This window comes from Argiope bruennichi, chromosome 3, assembly GCF_947563725.1.
Source record: "Argiope bruennichi chromosome 3, qqArgBrue1.1, whole genome shotgun sequence".
NCBI classification, from domain to species: domain Eukaryota; kingdom Metazoa; phylum Arthropoda; class Arachnida; order Araneae; family Araneidae; genus Argiope; species Argiope bruennichi.
The window spans coordinates 101,075,853-101,100,314 of record NC_079153.1 but is presented as its reverse complement, the minus strand read 5'-3'; the positions used below and the strand labels follow the sequence as shown (position 1 = coordinate 101,100,314).

General features: G+C 27.1%; 1 protein-coding gene across 1 annotated transcript in view; it reads left to right on the top strand.

Annotated features, from left to right (window-relative positions):
- The window catches only part of LOC129963049 (glycogen-binding subunit 76A-like), a 53,397-nt gene extending 37,813 nt beyond the window's left edge, over nt 1-15,584 (top strand). The window contains exon 3 of the mRNA XM_056077071.1: nt 9,388-15,584. The gene's annotated coding sequence lies outside the window, so the exon portion shown is untranslated. The remainder of the gene's footprint in view (nt 1-9,387) is intronic.
- Nucleotides 15,585-24,462: the final 8,878 nt, after the last annotated feature.

Genomic DNA, 24,462 nt, shown 5'->3' with positions numbered 1-24,462 from the left:
TGTATTTTGAAGAATATTTAGGCAAAAGTCGCGTTGGAGAGGTGTTTTTTTTTTGACAATTTTGTAACTAGAAAATTTAAATAAAACCATTAAATTCTTAATTGCTTTTATTCTTTGTCTGATTTCAGTGGAATTCTTTTACTAGGATTTTTTAGCGGGAAAATGGTTGTTTCTTCATGTTCAGCGCGCTTGCGCAGACTACTTGGAATGTTTGCTTTCTTACGACAGAAAACATGAGGAGGAAATTCTACTGCTAACTATTTCAAGGATGTGAACATGAGCAAACTGGTGACAGGAAATGAAGTTCCGTAATTGATTTTCTAGTAATTGTTGCCAGATGGCAAGAACTCATATTATTTGCATTTAATGCTATGTAATTTCAAAGCATACATTTTTCAATTTATTAAAATATCATATTGTGTTCTGAATTTCTGAAAAGTACATGATCAAATGATTATGTATTGCATATCTGAGTAATAAAACCTAATTATAATTTTTTAAATTCATAATAATTTTAAAATTTTACTGTTTTTATGCTTTGAAAAAAAAGTTAAATTTTATTTATTTATTAAAAGTTAAATTTTATCAATTATTGTTATAAATTATAATTAAAAGTATAGTTTTAAGAAATTGTAGGAAAAGGTGTAAAATGTTTCGATAGATAATTTACTACAAAGAAAGAATATATAATTATTTTGAATTTCATGAGCGTTTTAAAGACCATTCACATAAAATATTCCGATGAAATCGTGTTAATACATCAAAATTGCAAAATATGAATTGAATAATATTCAACCATATTCGAAAATTCAATTTTGGCTGATTTATTTAAATATCAATCGAAAATTTCGTTTGCATTTCACGTGAACTCTGTCGTATTTCTCCATGTGTCGTAAATGTCATTATTATGTGATAATATACAAATATATTGAAAGGGAGAAATTATTATTAATTATTAAATTAAGAAATTATTATTTTCCTTAGGTATATATTATATCTTTTATCTTTTCATTTTTCATAATCAAAGCATTAAAAAAAAAGGAAATATTGTGAGTGCCAAAAAACTCTCTTTTCGAGAGTTTTATGAGTCCTGTAATTTAGACTTTTCTGAGTAAAAAAAAAATATATCAGTTTTTGTTATTTAATTTGTTTATATGTGAATACGGCAATTAAAAAATGAGTAGACAAATGAAATTTTATTTGTGAAACACCGAAATTATTTATATGTTTCACATTTTGAACAAAATTTGTGGAAGAAATGACTGTATGTATACGTATATGAACTCGATAATGCATATGGTTTTGTAACTAGAATGTATTATATTTTAAATCATATTCTTCTACCAATTGGTGATCTATTGTCAATCTATTCTACACAAATTCCCAGGAAACTAAATAAATGAAATTTGGTATATGATCTTGACAGAAAAATCCCGTCTTTATGTTGAAGTTGCAACCAAACTACTTACGGGAAAAACTCCCACAGACCAATGCAGATATATTGGATTATTTTTTGCATAGCGCTGTATTATTACGGAAAATAAAAGAAATAACACTCCGACAAGTTATTTCTTAAACTAAAGATATACTCTTGTGACCTCTTGTTCACTTTATAAATGACTGGTTGTTCCCAGAAGAGTTTGATTCTTTATTGAACCAAATCAGATTATATTTATCTTCGTTGTTATTAACGTGTTGATGCTTTTCCCATGTGTATTAAAGATGAAAAGTAAAGTGTTGAGATACGAGAATTGAATAAAGTAACCTCTTAACGTGCTTGGTTTCTATCCAAAATTTCTTTTTACTACCATTCACTAAATATAACCGTTGGCATCGTTTGTTATTTATATCACATTTCTTGCTAGGCACTCAACCGAGGAGGATGTAACACCAAAATTTTACATCAATGTAAAACAAAACAATAAATAAACAAAGAAAGAACATCTTTTGTATGTTTTAATATTTTAAGGAGATTAAATAAATATGACAGGTTTTAAATTGCTTTGAATCAACGGAAATTTTAAAAAATTCTATAATTAATGGAATAAAAAAATAAAAATTCTGTATTTATTGGTGAGAAAAAAAAAGAGTTCTATATTTATTGAAATTAAGAAGAAAAATGTTTTATCATTTATTTATTGCAGTTTTGCGAAAATAATTTTTAAGTAGTTTTGAAGTTTTTAAACATTCACTTCTTTAATTCAAGCTTATTTGCTATTTAAAAAATTAAATTTGTTTCAGTTAGTTTGTAATATAATAAGAAGAACTAGAGACTCTCCTAGTTAAATAGGACAATCTTCAATTTTGTTAGTTTGTTCTTTTCATTTTTATTGACTTGTTTGACAGTTTATTGACATTTCATGCTTGTAAAAACGTAATTTCGCAATCGATATTTTCACTCACTTTCTGATATGCTAGGATTTTGTAATTTTGCAAATTCATTTATTCTGCACTATGATATATACGTAACAAAGAAATAACTATAAAAATCTCATAATAAAATCGCTGAAAGTAAACATTTTTGGCTCTTTTGCATTTGTATAATGATGTGAACGGGCGTCAGTTTATTATCGCTTCTTGTGCATAAAATACCTCCAGTAGAGAAATAAAACGAATTTAAAAATTCAAAAGTTTTTTATTCGGTCACACATCTCCTAAAATCTGTTTACACACACACACACACACACACACCAAATATATAATTTATGATGCTTCTTTACTTTACCTATCCATTTTTATACTTTTATAATACTAATTAACTATTTCATTGTTTTTAAAAATTGTTTATTTTTTATATTTTCATATTTTTTTAAAAAATTTTGTTTGATATAACTTTTTTAAAATGGCGAATTCATTTCGTTTTCCTTATCAATTTTTTTATTGTTCGTTCTCTTCTTATTGTGTATATTTTATCAATTTCATTTCCTATTTTTTTAATGAATTTATTTTTTTCTTTTTATAATTTTGTAATTATTTATTTATTCTATGTTTTACTTTTTAATATTTTATGTCTTTTTATTTTATTTATATCTTATTATTATTTATTTTTTATTATATTATCCTTTTCTATCTGTTTGTTATTTTATCTTAATATTATTTATATTTATTTTTATTACTTCTTTTTACTTCTTTTTCTTAATTTATAACTACTTAAATATATATTAAAGTAATATTAGCTGTTAAAGAACTGACATTGAAATGAAATTCACTAATTTATGGGATGACGAAGTTATTATGAGAAAAGATTTAACAGATTTTTCATTTAATTTTGATGGAAATTATATGCAATACAACATGTTCGATAGTCTCTTGTCGAAGTTTCCTTATTTAATTTGTTATGTCTGAGAGGAGTCTCATGCGACAGTTTGTCAACAAACCACTTGTTCAGTATGGGTTGGCCGGAATTATTCTGCATTTACTCGCGGTATTTTTACTGGCCCTAGATTTCTCCTATTAATTTTTTACTTTACATGTGATCTTTCATTTTTTATGAAGTACTTCAACTTGAAAAACGATCATTTTTTGAAATCATGATTTCAAATTTTAAAATAGAGGAGAAGTTATAACATTTTTTTTGAATTTTTCTACATTTCATTAATAAAAAAAAATTCTTAAATTATTTGAATCAGTGATTTTTAATTTCTTATAAATTCTTTACCTGATTAAACTATAAATGATTCTCCTTGATAAAAAGTATAGCATCAAATATTTTGGAAATGACACATGATTCTTCAGCAAACCTATTTTTGTTAATTTTATGAAGTTGACAGAATTTCATAGCTTATGAATTTATAGTCAATCTCCTTACTAACACTACATTCCAAAATCATGTCTTTCATATAGTGCTTAAAATATTTAAACAATTATTATAACATTTGTTACACTTGGCACGGATGACATACAATTTTGATGGGGGACTGCATTTAATATCAGAAAATCATATTTCAACACTAAATATTGCAAGTAATTTTAATTATAAATAATATAGTAAGTTATCATTTATTAATCATTTATTATTAATAATTAAAAAATAAAAGATATCAAAAATTATGCCATAACATTTGCTTATATGTGTTCATAATACGACAATAACACTCATATAGAAAGGTATTCTGGAAAGAAGAAAGGTTAGCAATCATTAAACGCTAAGAAAGGTTAGCAATCATTAATGCTTTTTATCCACTCATGATATGTTTATTCTTTATCTTTCTTTAACAAAGGAACAGGCCTGCCTACAATTTCTGTACAAACAACATTGCACCATCTGTATAGAAGTGGAATCTTTTTATTTCCATTGTATCGATAAACAAATGACATATTTACATAGTATTGAGTCGAATCTAGTAATGATGCGCTTGTTGCGTCTTCCCATCAAGCGCATAATTACATGTTAAGCGCATGTTTATTATCTTTTATAAGCATAAATAGAGACGATGCATAAAAGTCTTAATTATTGATATATAAATGTTATGAAAATAAGCCTACGAAATTTGTTTTGGCTCAGTTTATTTTTCTTTATAAAAACATAAATCTGTATATCCTTATTAAATTGCACTAGAATGCGAATTTTGGTCAGACAAAGAAATGAAAATATTTTGAGTTTCTTTCTATCATAGTGAAATTATATTGAAAATCAAAACACAGAACAAACTTTTTGGCATGGGAAAGAAGAAAATCGATTTCCCTCGTGTGCAGGTGTCCCTGAAATTCGATAATGTAAATTAGCCCCCTGTAAGAAAATGCGTTTTCTTTAACTTGTATAAACAACAGAAAAACTTCTATCGTAACTTTTTTTTTCTTAATGTCTAAAAGCTTTTAGACACTGATTATCTTGAAGTTTGATATTTCCTATGGATGAAAATGCAGGATTTTCTACTAATCACTATTATTTAATAAAGAATTATAATTTATTTCTTCTATGTAATGTTTAATAAGTAATTTTAATTCTAATATCCAGTTTCTTTCAAATGTTATTTTCATCTTTTAGATTTATTTAACTTTGAAATTCTTTCAATATGTTGAAAAGAGACTGCTTGTTTTTATGACAATTTTATTGATTATTCGTTATTTCTCTGACATTTTCTGTATAGCTTATATTACAGTGTCTTCAAATTATAATGCCAAATTATAAAATAATTTTTATAATTTATTATCTGGTACTCGGCGCGTTGTTGCCGCAGAAAAAATAATTTCGGAAATATCGTTTGAAATTTAAAATAGCCGATAACATCCTATGTAGAGGATTATTCATTAATTAGAATTAAAAAAATTAGCGCTTGCACTAAATATTTTCGATTTAATTTCACTCACATTGATTGGCATCAATCATAATAATATTATTTTGTTTAATATATGTGCGATTAACTCCGAATGACATGTGCCGTTGCCGTTTACTGTCTGACTTTTATAATTTTAAAATATAACCTACGTGCAAGTGCAGGCAATAAATTGGCAAAGTTCCATCGGAATCGGTTGAACGGTACGGTAGTACATAAGGTACGAAGAAACAAAAATTAATTTTTATATATTAGATAATCTAGTTAGAAAGTATATTCAAGAATAAATGTTTTATAATTTATTTAATGTATTTATCACTTCATTAAGTCATTTCCTACATTGGAATTACGAAATGGAAGCCACCTAAAAATCTTATACCAATTAACTCACGCAAGATGAAACTTTAAAAAAAGCAGCTGATTAAGGGACAATTAAAAACTCCACGAAAAAATTAAAGTGCAATGAATTGATTTTTTTTATGTATATTTTCTTTGAATCTGCTTAATTGCCAGGATCAATATTGTTTGTTCGGTTTATTGTCTTGCATCGTTTATACTGATATCTTTGATTCCACTCGAGTACAACTATTTTAGATTTTTTTTTTTTTTTTTTTTTTTTTTTTTTTTACGAAAATGGATTTTTAAATCTTTATTGTTTCTGTGAAAGATGCACTAAAAAGTTACATTCTTTTCCTCTTGGACTTTTTTGCACGTATTCCACATAACAATGGCAGTTTTACCATTCTGGCAAAAATGTTCTTATCTATGTGTTTGACAATAAAATATTTTCGAATGGCGTAAATAAAATTTTCCTGAAAGTATCTCCTTTTTACTATCGTCGTTTTCTTACGTAAAAGCTGCATTTCAATATTACTTGGTGTTAACTTCGGAACTTTTGGGAAGAAAACCGATTTTCACGCCAACTTAAATTTATGTATTCAGGAATAAGAAACATCTTTGTTTTTTATTTCTACAATTAAATCTTAAAAATTATAGTCGCACTAACTGACTTCTAAATCAATAAGCTTTGTAATTCTCAATAAGCTTTGTATGTTTCTTTAAAATATCAAGTCATCAATTTCTTATCTAAAGATTCTTATTTGTGAATATTCTCAGTTTCTAAATTGTAAGAAGTCTAGTCACTAATTCATCTTTTTTTTCTACAATTTTACGTTTGTTCGATTATTTTCGCATTTTCCCATGCAACCTTTCTTTTATAAAAATGTACATTTTTGTAAAATTAAAAAAAAATGAGTTAATCTATCTTGTGCACTGATTTAATCTAAACTGTCATGTACATATACCTTTATAAAATAATGTTAATTTTAATCTGTATGATTCGTTGTGTTAATGAGTTAAGATTAATTCATTGTTGAAAAAATACTTTATTTTGACTCATGGAAGTTTAAAACTTCGTATTTACCAAAATCTCGTAGTCAAAAATTTTTAAAGAATAATTATAATATTTTCTGAATGAGAAAAAGGGACCAGCCGGAGAGGCCACCCCGAAATTTCCTTGCATACTCTCCAATAAAGGTTTTATTTCACCCCCCCCCCCCCGCATAAAATTGTGAATCTTGGATAAAACCACAAATGCTTTGCATGGCATTGGCGCACAATAGTTAGGAAATATAGAATTTTAGCATGAATTTAACATTGTTATTGAATCTGCAAATATGTATTTTGCACTCCTTTTCCCCGATCGATTAGAATTAAAATCTAGCACAGAACTTCAGCTGTTGCCATAAGATAGATACTGAATTTTATTGATTTAAGTCATTGTGTTTACATGCATGCCAAAGTACAGACGGAACAACAACCCTTTGACAGATTAGGTTCAAAATTTAATAAGAATCTATATTTTATTTATCAAATATGTGTACCAAATTTTATCTAACTAGTTCCTTGTGTTTTGTAATTATTGAATTTGCTTGTGCTACAGTCAGATAGACAGACTTCCTGTGGATAGATTTCTTTCAAAATTTAATAGAAATCTATATCATGTGTAATGTTTATGTTCTAAACTTAATCCCTACAGCTCAAGCGTTTTAGAGTTATCGTGTTCATAATGTGGAAAAATGGGATGATACCTCCACTTAAAATGTTCAGAGCTTCAAGAAACACAATGGCATTTTTAACATGAACAAGAGTATATTTATTTTATACAAGAACAAAACATAAAAAAGATTAACAGAAGAAGTTGAAGTAGCTCTTTGAGCTATGAAAGAAATATTAAGTTCTGGCCGGCCAGATCACATAGTGGGTAGTGAAACAGCAGTACCCACAATACATAAACAGACAGATATAATTCCACAAAAGTGTTTTTCAAACTCAGGCAGGATTGAAACGTGGAGATTCACCAAAATCTGGAAGTCAAATTACAATACTTTCTCTGTAATTCGTATAAGAGAAAATGAAAAGCAGGATTTTCGATGTTTACAAACAAACGTGGCAATTCATATAACCGATAGTTATTTTGTTTAACATTTAAAGGCAATATTGTATCAGCTGATGTAACGAGAAACTTTAGAAAAAATTTAAAACTGCTGACAAGTTTCAGAATAGAAGAAATATACCGCTTCTGTTGCTCGTAAATAATGAAACTCGTGAGAGTTGTATTGCCAAGTCTGATTGGATGCTGCTTCTTTTGAAATAAAATAGAACCGAGGAATTTCAACCTCATTTGCCAGTTTCGAAAAGTTCATAGGTTGGATGTGTACTGTTTCGTAGACAGTTGGCAAATCAGATATGTAAAATTGCTTGCAATGGCAACATTTTTTTAAATTCAAGTGAAGGATTAGTGGCGCCATATTCTTTTTAAAAGCTCTGAAAATTCAATTGTCAGAAAAAAAAAAAAAAAAAGGTGAGACGAAACATTTACACGCGTTCCAGACAGTTTATTTCCGTCGCTTAAAGAATGGCTTTCTAATTATAGAATCGCCTTTTGAGATATAAACAAAAACTTTTGTTTTTGTTTGATTTTTTTTGAGAATGCATGAAAAGTTTTGTCTTCAAGTTCAATGATAATAGAACTTTTTTTATATATCGAAAATAATGCTATTAGTTAATATAAAATCTGGAAATTTAATATAAAATCTTTGAACTTGCAATAAATAAATAATTTGAAAAGGAAAATTAATTGCAATAAAGTCATTGCTAATGATTATTACAATTTTGTATGAAGGCGATTTTATGGTCTGCAACTTAATCTTACTATTTAAAAATGATCCATGATTTTTTAAATCTTTGTATTGAAAATTTTTAATTTAGAAATATTGTATCGCGAAACGAGATCAGTGACGAAAAACAGAATATACTTTTTAAAAAATTACTTTATCAAAAATTCTTTTTGTGCATTTAATAATATAATTATAAATTTTATTCAATTAAATTATTATGATTTTATCGCTATTCTGTTTTAACCTATTGTATTATTTTTCCCAACAACAATTGATTTTAGAAAAAAAATTATTATAACCGTTTGGTAATATAGTTTTCCTAATTAAAAGATTGAGAATTGTTCCATTTTCTGTATTACAGATATTCATTTGCATTTCGTTTGCATTGCAATGTTATAGATTTAGTTAAATAAATAAATTGTTTCTAAATTCAGGTGTTTTTTTTTCGAATTTTTACCCAGTTTTTGTTTTACAAAATTCTATTTTTTACACAATTTTTTTAGATCAACTTGATCAGTACTTTAAAAAAATGTATTGTCACATTTTATTTAAAGTTTTGAACCATGAATTTATGAAATTATTTTTTGAACAAGCAGAAAAAAGTTTTACGATAAATATAGCCGTTAAATTTCTATTCCTCATAATTTAAAAAGAATGACGCTTTTTCGTTTTTATGATTCGCGACTTTTATTCTTGAATTTTGTGAAAGAAAATTTACATGCACACTGGTTATTTTATTATGGGATTTATTTCATGCACTTTAATTTAAGAACCACATGAATTACTTTTTATTGAGTGCAGAAATTTTTCTACTTTTTATCTGAAAAGACAAAAAAATATTTGTTTTATCATTTGTAATGTGATTTCAGTTCTTTGACTTTAAATAATTAAACTTGCACATGTTTTTAATGCCTTTTTTTATTCTTTTCCAGGTGGCTCAAGTAATTCCGGGGAATTAGGACAAGGAATGCTATTGTCTTCAAACTTTCTGTACAAAATTTGTGAACTGTGAACAGATGAGCGTATTATTTATGAAGAATTGGTAGATTTTATCAACAATTCACATGTATTTTTAAAGAGCTTAAAAATTTATATATTTACTAATATGCTGAATGAATGATTATATTAAAAACATGTGCATTTAAATACAAAACAAGAACATTACTTTGAATTTATCACTGAATTGTGCTTGAGAATCGAAGTTTTCTTCAAATTATTTATTTAGGGCAATCAGTGCTAAATTTGACATTAGTTCTATTGGTTAGGAGAAAAGCAATAAATAATTATATCTAAAATTGTTCATTATATTAGAAATTTTATGAAATGTTAGATGTTTGGAAGGTTGATCATATATGCAATAAATAAAATATAGTTGTGACTGATTTAGTGAAAGATAAATGTTAGTGTGAAAGAATGTTACGTTTTTAAAAGTTTTTAAGTTGAAAATGTAGAAGTACGGAAAATCAGACGTTGAAATAGTGTTTCTAACTGGAATGAAATCAAATATTTTCGGAATGTCATACGATTATTTATGGTATTTAGTTCAGTTGATAGCATGCATTCTTCGAATTGAATGACTACATTTCAGAGCCAGATATGTTGCATTTGTTTATTACATTATCTCAGGGTATTGATTCCATGCATGTATCTAAATCAAAACAGACATTGAGTATTGATTTTTCTAATAAACTTCCAAACTTGGCATTTCCTTTGTATCGTTTTGCTAAATCTTAATTTAAATAAAATTTATCCACTAATAAATCTGAAAAATAAATTTATTAAAGTTTAAAGATATAAGTTAAAAGTGAATCAGTATTTAATTTTATTGTTTTAATAAAGTATTTTCTACCTTTAAGTAAAGTGAATTGCAAATTTTGCAGTACTAATAAGTTTGTAAAATATGAACTTAAATACTTAAAAGTGTAGTCATATTCGTAAATAATATTTTTAAGTAAAAATGTCTGGAATATCAAAATTAACGTGACATGTTTTAGGGAATTCCATATACTGATTTGGATTTCTCATACATGTTATTTATTTGTTTAAACAAAATCATTTTGTAAAGTATGTGATCAACTTGTTTTAAATAATTTTAATTTGTTTCTTATTTGCTCTTTTTTTATGTATCAAAATAACTTGTATTCTATATTCTTATGCTTAATTCAATTCTCTTAAGTTTGGCTACCATCAGATTTGCAAAGACAACGAACAACCATTGACTGAATTCTTTAATACAATTTAATAAACGTTACAAATCTTATGGTCGATATTGATATTTATTAAAGTATATATTATTATTTGATAACTGAATATGACTTTGTAAGAGTTTTTCTCTTTCTTGTACAAAATATTATAGAATTCTCCTTATAAACACGCAACAATAAACGTTTCTCGAAATAACGTGTCTGTGACGAGTTGGCAGCTGATCCTCGAATGCAGGCAAATCAATTGAGAGAGAGAGAGAAATATATGAAACGGAGAACGAAGAATATTGTGAAAAAACAATATAGTTGCAATAAATATGAATATGTTGAACTTTGCGCACATTTTGTACTTCTCATTTTTTGGTATATCTTTAATCGCATGTTCTGGAGAAGAGAAATACCTGGCACATTATGATGTACATATGCCACCTAATTTACCAAAATATATTCGTCTAATATCATTTAATTCCTGTGTTACAGCTGCCAACTCGTCAGAGCCGGATATAATATCCTTTTCCTTCAGGAGATGTTACCCAAGGAATTATATTTTTTCGACACTTTTATCACGTTTGTAGTTATAAAGCGAAATAAATGTATTGCTATTTTGTCTCCTTGCCGACTCTAATATTGGTGCAAGTTGCATCTGTACACTCTCTCTGCCTCTGTAACTATGTCATTAAAATTCCTTCATTTCGAATTTTGTGTAACAATTTTAAATTCTGTTTTATTCATATTTTTTTCTTTCAGAATTTTTATTCCTGTAAATAGCAGATAAGACCCCCATACCATTTTTTTCTCTGTTTTCCGTCCACTTACAAAAACAAATTTAGATTTTTTTTGTGGTCATATTTTACATAACAGAAATATAAGATAAGAAAACACCGAGGATCTATTACTAAGATATTATTAACCTTTTAACGGATTTTGACCGGCCAGATTCGATATTAAAGTGTTTTTAGAATGGACTTATTTCTTGGCATAAAAATTATGTGGTATCTTTAAAAATTTGAAGTGTCTTATGGAAACTTATATAAATAACAATAAATTCTGAAACATAATACATTATCGAATTAGATGGAGAAAATTAAAAAGTTTTAGACTTGGGGTACACCAAATAGTTTCCTAAGATATATTATGATTTAGCAGATCTACATTTCTGCCCATTATAAAATATTTACTGAATTTCTTTCTTTATTCTGTTAATTCATCACTATTTGCTTCTTATATTTATCGATATGATTGATCTTGAAAAAAAAAACCCTGAAATTTAATGTATATCTCCCTTTTTTCATTTGTTATATCAAGAAGCAATTTGTTTAGCTAATTGGTCCAAAATTTCATCAATTGTGAAAATATAATTTTATTGATTGTATTTTAAATTTAGGTTTTTGCTGCAAGTGATCTCCTTATAGTATCGCATTTGAAAAAATTCAAAGTTAAAATCGGTCAAAAGTCAAATCTAGGAGACGACAAGATTAGAATGAGATGTATTTCATCTTATTTATTTAACTACCTGCTGCATTAATTTATTATATTTCACTGAAACTGAACTATACTATCCGACTTAACCTTTAGAGATAACAACAACTACAAAGGAGATATAAATTTCTCTTCGCCATGTATAAAATTTGTGTCCTTTCACGCAACAGCATATCATATTACAAACGAAATTCCGCATCTATTCTGCCCTTTGATGGCACGTTTTACGTCATACTCTGTGACGTCACGTCCTTTTCCCTCCTATAAGAGAATCAATGGATTCCAATATTGAGGGAGCATGAGTTGATTCCATTATTGCAAGAGGTTTTTGGATTCACTTAAATTTTTGTTTTAGTTATTTTGTTTTAGATCTGGCAAAAAAAAACAAAAAAACTTTAATTTTTTTTGGTAGGAGGCGTATGGCTTTACACTTGTTATGACTTTATTAGAAACTTGGTTTTTTTTTTCCTTTCTTTCTTTTGGACAATCTAACGTAATAGCTTTTCGATGTTTTCAGTAATTGATTTCTTTGCTAATTATGAATATAAAAATAATTATAGTTTTTTTTCCTTTTTGAAACTTAAAATATTAATAACTCTGTATGCTTCAGATATTTATTTACTTTTCATATTCTTGTATGTAAATATTTGTAACAACTTAATGAACTCTAATTTTCTCCCCTTAATTTCTATTAGCACGTATGAGCATCAATGGGCTAAAGACAAAAAGAAATGCACTGTTTAGCTTTTAATTAATTGAGAGGGATTCCTGATCCTTGATTGCTGTCTTCACTTTAAATAGCCATTTAAGGGAAAACTATTTCTTTTTTATAATTTTCCGAAATAGCAATCTTTAATAATTATTTCAGATTATTAAAATTCGAATTAATAAATAAAACATGAAAATTTCTGATAGGCAGTTTGTAATATCCAATTTGTTTTATATGTTGTTAATTATGTTTTAAATTAATATTTATTTCTGAAATTCTATAATACCATGAAAGAATTTTAAAAAATCTAGAAAATGAGATATGTTGTAAAAATAATTATTAATAAAGTATTAATTTTTATAGTTGAGATCATAAAAAGTACACAAAATATAAATAATTTATTATTTTGATTATTTATTTAGTTGTAAGTTATGATAAGAATTTATCTGAGTGTTTGAGAAAAAAAATATGAAGTTATTATACATAAATAGTTATTTTATATGTGTTCTAAAACATCTTTTATATTAATTGTACATTACATAAATATTTTTAAAGACAGAGATTTTAAACTAATAAATTAAAATATTCCCATACATGAAAAACGACCAATTATTCATATTTAAACCTATTGTTAAATAAAAATAATTTTTATTGTAAATTATTTTAAATGCTAAATATTTGAAATGTATGTAGATATGTAAAATCTATTCATTTTAGCTCATCTGTTAAAAATGTGAATATGTAGAATTATTAAAAGTGATGGGTGCTAGCTAGTCTTGTGTATTGTTTTAGCATAAATAAAAATAATTTAAAATGGAAATGTATCCTAAATAGAAAATCTATGTTAAAATGTTTCAATTGATATTATAATTCTCAAAGTATAATCTAATCAAATGATACGTCCTATTGCAAAATGGTAGTATGAATTTTGATGGCGTTAATTCATTAAGAGTATAACAAATGCCCATAGAAAGTTTATCTGTATGTCATAAATGAATCAAGGGATCCATTTAACTAATGGTTCTGAAATATAAATCATGGAATATATATTTAAATTGTGAAAAATGAATGGTGTTTAGAAAATGTTTTTAGCTGTTGATTCGAATGCAGTTTACTATCGATGTTAACATTTGTTGTTTCTTCATTAGTAATTATAATATTCTATACTGAGACAATTTCCTTTAAATGTAGTGTGTATGTGTGTTAAGAGCAAAGTGAACTAATTGAATTTAATAATGTTAGTGATCGCACTGGTGACTAGATTAGAAGATATTTTGATGACATGCTGTGACTACGAATAATTATTTTTTAAATATTTATGAAAGAAAGAGTACAGAAGTATACCTGTGTATACTTCATAACAATCAGTACATCTAGTTTCGCGAATTGTTGCAAAACACGAATATGTTCTTAAGTGTGGCTGAAGCAAATTCGCGATGATAATTATTTTGTTGGAATTTATATCAAAGATTTCTACTTTTCATATCATTTGTTCCAAAAAACAAATATTGCATGTAAGGCAAACTTTTATAAATTTATATTTATATGCATCTATTTGTGAAATATAATAGCAATAAAATAGTTTACACGAACATTGAAACTTTATCAGGCTAATTTTTTTCTAGTTTAAATAATTTACAAGTTTCTCATAAACATTTATAAAGAAGATGGCATAAACTCAGCAAAAAGGACACTGTTTTGCATAGAAATTTGAATAGCAATCCATTCATAGTTCTAAAAAATCCACTCGAAAAGATGAAGCACTTGCTGATGATAATGGTTCTGAAATGGAAACTCTGCTTTATTAACGAAAAATGCCAATAATATCATTATGATGTTGTGAAGCATTCATATTATAGAACAATATCATAGAAGTATTGTACAATATATTATGCAATAAAGAAGAGTTTCATTGCACATACACCCATCTTGCTGACTGACTGAAAGAGATCAAAGATTATTATCCTGAAAGCTGTGATTAAACTGTGTAGGTAATGAAGCATTGTACTTAATGGAATTGGCTTAGATATCTGGAGCTGCGGTTTGTCTCCACGCTTTCCATACTTAAAACCTTTGGATTTTTTCTTCCTGAGGGCTTAAAGCAGTCAGTGCAGAAAATCTTTGTGAACAATATGAGTGACTTGCATTCCTTGTTTCTGTGGAAAATATCATTCATTTTGCTATGTTTTATAACGTTTTATTACTGTTGAAAGAATTAGTGGATGTTGTATAATTTTTTTAACATTATTTAAAATGTTTATCAAAACATAATGGAAGAATTTTTTTCAAAAATGATAGGCTAAAAGTGCTTCTCTCACTTTGTTTAGTTAAAAAAACTTTTTTTTTTAAATATCTAAACATTTAGAAGTAAAGCACTATTGATTGTTATATTAATTTCGATGAAAAATCAGGTATTGTGGTGCTACAAGCAAAATCTTCCGATCAAAATGACTCTCTAAATTTGAAGCAATGTCCTTTGGAGTTTATATTTATGACATATTTTGCTCTTAACCCACACTAAAAATCTTTCCTCCAATAAATAATACATTGTTGTATTTTTGGGCCCTGCATAGCTTTAAGTACAAATCGTTGTAAATTAAATTGTACGTATTTATTTTCTGCAATGGAGAGAAGAGATTATCTCAAGAAATTATATTTGACTTATAGTTACATGTATTGTTGTATAAAGTATGAAATATGTATAATAAGTTGGCAATAAATGTATAAAATTTATGCATTTAGTTTGTTTGTGTTTTATTTCTATGAAAAACGCAATAGTTGACTTAAACATAACAGATTCCTGAATATTGAAAAATACTATTTTATTATTTTTTTAATGTAATTTCTGGACCGGTTCTGGAAAATATCCAGCTTAAGTCTGGCCTGTCTTTAACTCTTTTAAAGTAATTTTACTTCTTTGAATTAATCCCTCTTCATATTATCTGAGAAAAATATTAAATAATATGGAAACTCTAATTACCAAAATATTAAATTTACTGAATAATTATGAAAATATATGATACCATATAACTAAATTCAATTTCTTAAAAAAGTTTTTGATAAATTTCTTCTCAACTGGCAAAAGCTAGGACTTTTTAAAAGAATTAAATTTATTAAGATAATAATAAATATTCACATAACACAAGCATGGAATAGAATTAAAGTTTATATAAACAGTTCATTGAATTAAATTAATGAATAAATTAATAGACATTTACATAACACAATGTGATATTTTTAATTATAACTAATAAAAACTAATATTTATGATATAAACTAAATAATAATAAGTCGTTTAAAATACTTCCATTATTTTTTTGGGGGGATAACTTAATTATTTTTTTAAGAAGATATCATTTCCAATATTATTTATGTTATAAATATAATAGAATATAATGAACATTTCTGTTTTAATATATTTTATTTTACATGACTGATTTCTAAAGATGAAATATTTTGTAATTGAAATTTCACTTCCTGATGGGCTAGAATTTAATAATTTTGCATATTTATGTATTCTCGATGCAATATATTATTTTAAAAGTTTCAGAATTTGATTCTCTCTTAAACTGATCAACCTCTTCATCGACCGTAACGCGTCTAGCATGTTCAAGTGGAACTTCTACAGGGCGGCGCTTCAAGTGTTCGTCTACATTTTAAAACTTGTAAACGTTTAAAACGCTTTGTAAATGTTTGAGTTTTCATTTTTGTTTGTTCTAATGCGCCTAAAAACAGAGGAAAAACAGAAATTTCGTGGACAGGAGAGAACTGCGAAAGGGTTAATATGAAACTGATTACATTTTAGGAAAATACCTGGGAGTGAAACTGAGAATAATTGATTTCAAAATTCAGTATGTTTATAACACTCAGTTATAATTTTGTATTTTTTTAGTAATAATTATTTATAATTACTAAAAATAAAATAAATATTAAATATGTATATTTTATATTTTATTTATTATATATATTATATAATTTATTTAAATACTTTTAAAGAAAAATTCTTTTATCACATTAATAAACAGTTTCCAAATTAATTTTATACAACTTTAACAGTTTTCCAAATTCATTTTAAAATGTTAACTATTTTTATGATGAGAAAAAGGGCGTCATATTTTATGACTAATATTATATGATATTATTATAAGCTAAATATTTTAGATTGTATATTTACAAGAAATCAATCGTTATGCATTCCGAAAATAATTTTTAAAAGTGTGTTATACTTCTCCACAAATAATGACCATTTTTCTCTACAACAGTGACGTAACAACAAAAGAATCTCTTCCTCTCTCAATGTGTGTATATATATATAACTCAAAGGAGAATTTAATTCTTTTGTCGGAGAAAGGGAGTGTTAAAAATAGTTTTTCTTTTATTTTTCTCTTTAAAGTGAATATAACGATTGTTAGTGAAGGATAAAAATTAAACCTCAGAGAAATTTTCCATTTTCTAGTCCAATGCAATGCAAATATTGGTATTTGATATTTACCTAAAATTTTCTTATTTTAAATTGCTACTAAGATTTCATGAATTCCCATAATCGGAATACAAATAATCACATACAAATAATTATAAATAAATTTACAAATCATGATAAGTGTGAACTGTCTATAATCTCTCTTTTATTGCTTATTGAAATTAACATAAGATCGAAGGTTATTTGTAAATGAGTTGTGTCTGATGGCTGTCTGAAAAATGGAAATTATTGATCAGAATATTTGAACGCACCCAAGGTTATATACCACGTATTGATTTGCTCAAAATATTCGGGAGGTATCCAAGTGAAGAGAAGCGAATCTAAGTCCTTGACCCATACTTTACACATTTATATTTTCATACTAAGCCATGATTAATAAATAAAATCTTAAAACTGTAAACACATTTTGATTAACTTTTGCATAAACATTTAGTAGTATGGCATCAAAGTTTCATATTTAAAATTGTCAATTGAAATGTTGAATTTTTCCACTCATTACAAGTTTTTTCTGTTTTCCATGGAACTAAATGATAAATTTTACTTTTAATCTTGCTGTTTAATTAATTGCAACTAAGGAAATGAAAAGTTATTTTATTAATTGGTTACAATAATGAAACTTCCTTCAATTGACAAGATTCAATATCTATTTAAATTAAGTTGAGTACTAAAACTTTGATTTCTGTTGTAAGTTGTTAATGTATTAGTTTTTCAAATTTTATTTAAATTTTTGGCTTTCTGTATATGAACCTTTTACACTAATATTCATTCTTTTGAAAGAAAAAAATGAATTAATTTTTCAAAAATGAATTAATTTAACATCAAAAGTCTTTTCCGAAAAAAGTCCTTACGCATCTTTCAAATTTATTTTAAACTTACATTACTCGATTCGACAAATATTGTAAGATATAGTTAAAATATATGTATCTTATATCTAAAATTTATAGAAATTTAAATATTATTTATATACTGGAAAAAATATCCGTATTATTGAAATTTTATAATACAATTGGGATCGTCAAAAATTTCCAATTTATGAAACTTTATAGTGTTGTTGCATCAAAATATATAAAAAAACTACGATTAATTCAAATAATATAATTAATATTCTGGAATTAAAAAGTTACTAATTATGAAATAAACTAAATTAAATGATAGTTTATGTGAATTGGAAGTCTGATTAAATAAATCAGTTTCTAATTAATTGCATTTTATTAGAAATAAATTTTTAATAAAATACTTTGAGATTCGAAGAGTATTTAATTTTTCGAGCCACATTAATTTTGTTCAGGATTTTACTCTATGAAAATAATTTTCATATTGTTCGGAAAATGCTGAAAATAATTTACTTTAAATTCTTTCTGGTTTGATTCAATTTCTCTTCAGCGTCTGAAAGCATTACAAGTTTTCTGACTTCAGAACTTTGATGTCTATTTTATAGATTTTTCTATTGTGGAAAGTGTATATTAAAGTAGTAAAATATAAAATATCTATTTCACACTAAGAAATAGATATTTCAGTAGTGAAATATCTATTTCATAGACTTTTTTTTATTGTGAAATGTGTAGGCTTTTCTAATGCGAAATCTATGAATTAGACTGAAATTTTAAACATTTTTAAAGTATTTTTTTACATAATTTTGATTTCATTGTTACAGTGGTAATTACAATTTATTTCATTGTTACAGTGGTAATTACAATTTATTTCATTGTTACAGTGGTAATTACAATTTATTTCATTGTTACAGTGGTATTCATACTATTTTCATTATTTAGCTAAATATTTAATCTCATAATTTTGAGAAAGTTTAAGAAAGATTCACTTTATCATCTTCCCAGGTTATTTGAAAAATAAGGAAATGAAGTTAAAGCATAGCAAAGATAGATGTTTAATGAACAATGTTTTTAATGATACAATGATATCAATGTATTTGACTTCAATAGGTAGATTCATGTGCATAACAAAGAGAACAAGTGTAAAGCATTAAATAACACAATTTTAATGTCCATATTCATATAATGCTTAGAATACCTTGCTGAAGAATTCATTAGCATTAACTTCTGCATAAACGATTTAATTGAAAAACAAACGAATCAGATGGTCATTAAAAACGGATAATGTTTTAAAATTTAAACAATAGTAAATATGTTAATGTGTTATTTAAAAATAACAAACTGAGATCAACTTTATTAAACCGATCTTGCAGTGTCTTGCATAAACGTCTATTTCTTCTGCAATGATAAGAATTTCTATGCAAAATTTAATATACGATTGTTTGAGTCGAAAGTTTAACAACAAACTATGTATTTTGCAATGGTTAGTAACAATATATCAATGATTGCTAAAAAAAGTTTTGCAATCACACAACTCGAGCAACTATTCCGAAAAACATGTATTGTGTAACCATACATTCATCTTGATGCGGATCTTTCAACTAGTCCCGAACAAATAATGGGAAGAGTTGTATGTTCACGAAATGACATTCAGCCGTTTCCCACCAGAGACTTAACGTTCCACAGGGCTGTGTTTCTTCAACAGCAACCATCTTTTGCATGTTTTATGTTGCATTGTCCACAAGTAATTTACACAGCTCGTTACTTCGCTGCATCGCTCTTATTTTCAATCATTATTAGATTATGTTGTCTAGAAGAATGCCACGAGAACGTTGTGCCTGAAGTTAATGTGTTTCTTTATGAAGTGGTTTATAAACTAAATATTATTCATCGCAAAGAGAAGAAGAGGTTATTCGAAAGTATAACAAACGATCAACCTGAGAAATATTTTTACTTTTTCGCGTAAAAAATGTAATATTGGGGTACTAGTTTATACATCCATCACTAACATATGCCTTTTAAATATGTAACTGATACAACTCTATATATGTAATGATTTCCTTAATATAATTTAAATCTTAAGTAATTTCCAAATTTTTATCTTAAGTAATTTTTTAAGAATTTTTTTATTTATAATTTAGCTCATATTAACTTCATTCTAAAATGATCTTTTATTTCCTGATCCAATTCTCCCTTTTTATTTAATTAATTCTACACATGCTCTAGAAAACTGATGATTTCAGCATTTTCCTACGCTACGAGTGAAGAAATAAAAATTCGTAATGCTTACAACATTCTTTTATACCTAAATTTCCCATCCCTAAGAATTTGTGGTGAAAACTTATAAGCCATTTAACAGCTATGCTACCCGAGAAATAGTTTTTGTATTGTGGTCATGTTACTGGGCTGCGAACCGCAAGGTCCCAGGTTCTGTCTTCGCACATCCCAATTCGCCACATTGGTGACCTCTGACGATAAACCTTCAACCTTCGTACAGCTGTTGTGGCGCCATTTACCCGCAACCAAAGTCGTCAGACTCACTTGACGCAGCAACCAAAGTCGCCAGACTCACTTGGCGCAACAGCATCAGCAATCACTCACCCACACACGCTCGCCATAACGCTTGGCGCTACACAAATGGGTACAGGCGCATTAGACTCAACAGCCATATCGTTCGTCTCACCTCCGACTCACTGGAGGGAGAGTCTGTGGTGAAAGCTTATAAGCCAGTTAACAGCTATGCTACCCGAGCATTTGCTTTTGTATTGTGGTCATGTTGCTGGGCTGCGAATCGCAAGGTCCCAGATTCTATCTTCGCACATCCCATTTTGCCACACCTTCAAGTGTCAAAGAAATCCTTATCAAAATCTCAGAGTAAAACTGCCAAAGGGAAAAATTTTGATCTCTTCTGCTCTGGTGTTGCGATGTAGATTGATGTATTTCTTACCACTGTACGTAAATTATATCCCCCGTGGTGAAATGAATCGATGTTTAAAATTAAAGAAGTCCATTCTATTCGGCCACGCAACTGCTAAAATTTACTTGCATTATATACATATAATATATATATAATGTTATCCAAAACAATTGCACTGGTTACAAATAACTATAATTTCCTTGTAGAGAGGAATAAGAATAAAAAATTTGATCAAAATACATAATGAAGCTTAAAGTTTTGTTTGCATATGTAATCATGTTCATTGGTGGCATTCCTTTGTCATATGGGCAACATCTATACAACAGTCTGTTTCATTACCTACTGAAGGTATTGAAATAGATGGTATCCTCAGTCTATGGTATTTCCAGTTCACTCACAGCTACAAACAAAGGATGCGTTCAAACTGAATATGAGATATATCCTAATAAATTGAAGATATGTCGTACATCTGTAACACATGTAGTGCATTAGATAAATTAAAAGCAACGAAGGAAAGCATCTTTATTAACAAAAATAATTTTTATTAATAGATCCAATGAATTTTTGAGCGTCCATGATTTGACTTACAAAACTTTACTGCAATTTCAGAATAGAAAACACTGCAATGAAATAATAATAATTTTTTCATTAAAAAAAAAGTAGAATAGAAATTTTTTGAAAACCGCTGAAAAATCAATTAAATTCAACACAAAACTGGAATGAATTCTTTCTTTAGGTTTTTCATTCAAAGAATTTTTTAAATAATTGATTTCGGTTAAGCTGAATTTCTATACACGATGTTGTTAGAGCGAGACATTATTATGTTTTCTTTTTTATTAATATTATTTTCTTATCACGTGACAGCTTTAATACCTAAAGCAACTCTGTACTTCTAACAGCTTCTGTTAGAGTGAGACATTATTATGTTTTCTTTTTTATTAATATTAGTTTCTTATTACGTGACAACTTTAATACTTTGCAACCTAAAGCAGCCTCTGTATTTCTAACAGCTTTTCTATTGCCTGTTTTTATCACATTGTCGTTATTCTAGCAAATGTAAGCCTTTCTTTTGTTTCAGTGTTCTTTTCATTTCTATTTCATGTGAAATTCCAGAAACGCATGACAGTCTCATTGCTTATTCCGAGAAAGAACTCTTGTCGAAAAGCCATGAATGTCTTTTGTATGTGATATAAAAGTCAATTAAGATTGTTTATGGATTTAAATACTATCGGGATTAGTTATAAGGCTTTTTTCTCACAAAACGTCTTAATTAGAAATTCATGAAGCAGGTTTGCTTTAAAAAAAATTCTTATCGCCAAAAATTTTATTGGAATCAAAATGATAATATTAATTTCACGAGACAATATTTGAGTCTATTATCTTCTAGAAGAATTGTAACGCAGCAGAAGAATTTTAAAAATTGCCGAAAGCTAGTTTTCCTCATGATTATTAATAATTTTTAAAGATCGAAAAAACTATATTTAAATACTAGAAATGGGAATTTGAAGTCGAATAAAATAATTTAAAATATATTTGCATTTGTTAGGGGAAATAACATGTACTATTTTCTCATATTTGGTAGTAATTCGCAATTAATAAATAATTATCTATTTAATTAATTGACAGAGAGCCTTTTCTAACCTATTCTTTGTGTTCCATAATAATCGTGAGTGATATCATCAAAAAAAAAAATATTGAGTTGTATGAATTACTATAACGCATAAATAATTTATGCACTTCACTTTTATATTACTTTTCTTTAATATATTAAGCACTTCACAGTAAAAAGTATGCGAAAATTTATAATACAGTAAAAAGGGAAAGGATAAAAAGTTTCTGAATGTGTGATTATAAATCCATTACTTAAACATAGAATGTATTGTTTAAAATTAGGAAAATTGTATGGAATTAAAATTAGTATCAATAAAAATCTTACTTTTTGAATTTTAAATGGATGTGCAAATGGTGTTTACAAAATAATATGAATCGAAATAATTGATGAAAAACGTTATTTTTATTATTTTTAATTAAAAATTGAATAAAACCTTTGGGAGCACCAACTATTTAAGAATTATATGCAATATTTTGAAGCTCGAAATCCAACTGTTAATTTAGTAGAGCGCTTTAACCAAAGTTGCTTGGAGTTTTGAGCGAGCTTTTCATCATTCGTATTGTTAAAGAAAATCTTCAAAATTAGTCCGTAGATTATACGGTGAAATGGGTAAAGAACACGTTATTCTATATGAAAACACGAATACAGTAGCAAAACAGCACTTCCAGTAAACAACAACACACAAGCAGAAAATCGCTAATAAGCAACCACAACAGCGTAAAGCGCTGAATGAGAACTCGCTGTAGACTTCACTCAACTACTTGTTTGGACTCAACTCAGCTGCTGATTACTCTTAGAGTTCCATCTCTCTGGTTTTTATAACCTCTATGATAGAGCATTGAATGTTCTAGAACAAACACTGGAACTCGAGTTATACTGGAACTATCAACAAGATTCGGCATACTATATTTTTGTCAGCAAAATAGCTAAATTCAAGTTGTCGCTAAAGGCAATGCTGGACGTCATCGACACAGCATCCATTTAACAGTCTTTACTACCTCTGTAAAACTATCCTTCTTATCAGACATTTACAGTGCAGGGAAGCAACATTATAAATTCGCAACACTATGCTATTTTGTAAACATTATCATAATAAAATAAATAGAGGTTAAATTTAATAAGTTACTCATTGCCATTCTGATCAAAAGCTACTAATGATAGGAAAATTTAGCTTAATCTTTAAATAATAATTAAAATTAAGAAGAAATGGCCCAGCAAAATGCTTTTCTGTTATTACAAAAAGTTACCATGAAGTAATCATCGAAAATAGTAAAGTAGAATTTTTATTATTTCATTCCCTTATTCTTAAATTCTTTTCATCGTCTGTTGTCAAGATGAAAGTGTGAACGTAAGCGCAGAGTCAAAAATTAATTTTTAATGAAATTGCTTCAATAAAATAAAGCCACAATGAGTTTTTGTGATCTAGTGACACAAAATCGGCCATTTCTATTCAAAGGGAGTTCCAACTATTTCTTACCGAAGTACTTTCGAGATGAAGACTGATGCATTTCTCAACCAGATAGTTTATTGGTTTCTGATCAAAAATTTTTCTGAACTTTTAATCACTTAATATAGTTTTTCTGTGGAAATTTTGTTAGCACTTCGGATTTTTTAAAAAAAAATTCTCATTCACTTTAAAATATTGCATTTTTTTCACACTTTTGACATCAGGCTTTTATAAATTTATTTTTTGAAGCAAAATAAATTTTCAAACAAAATGAAGTGATGAATTTTTCTATTCGAGCGGGATGCAACAATTTTTATTTTACATTAATA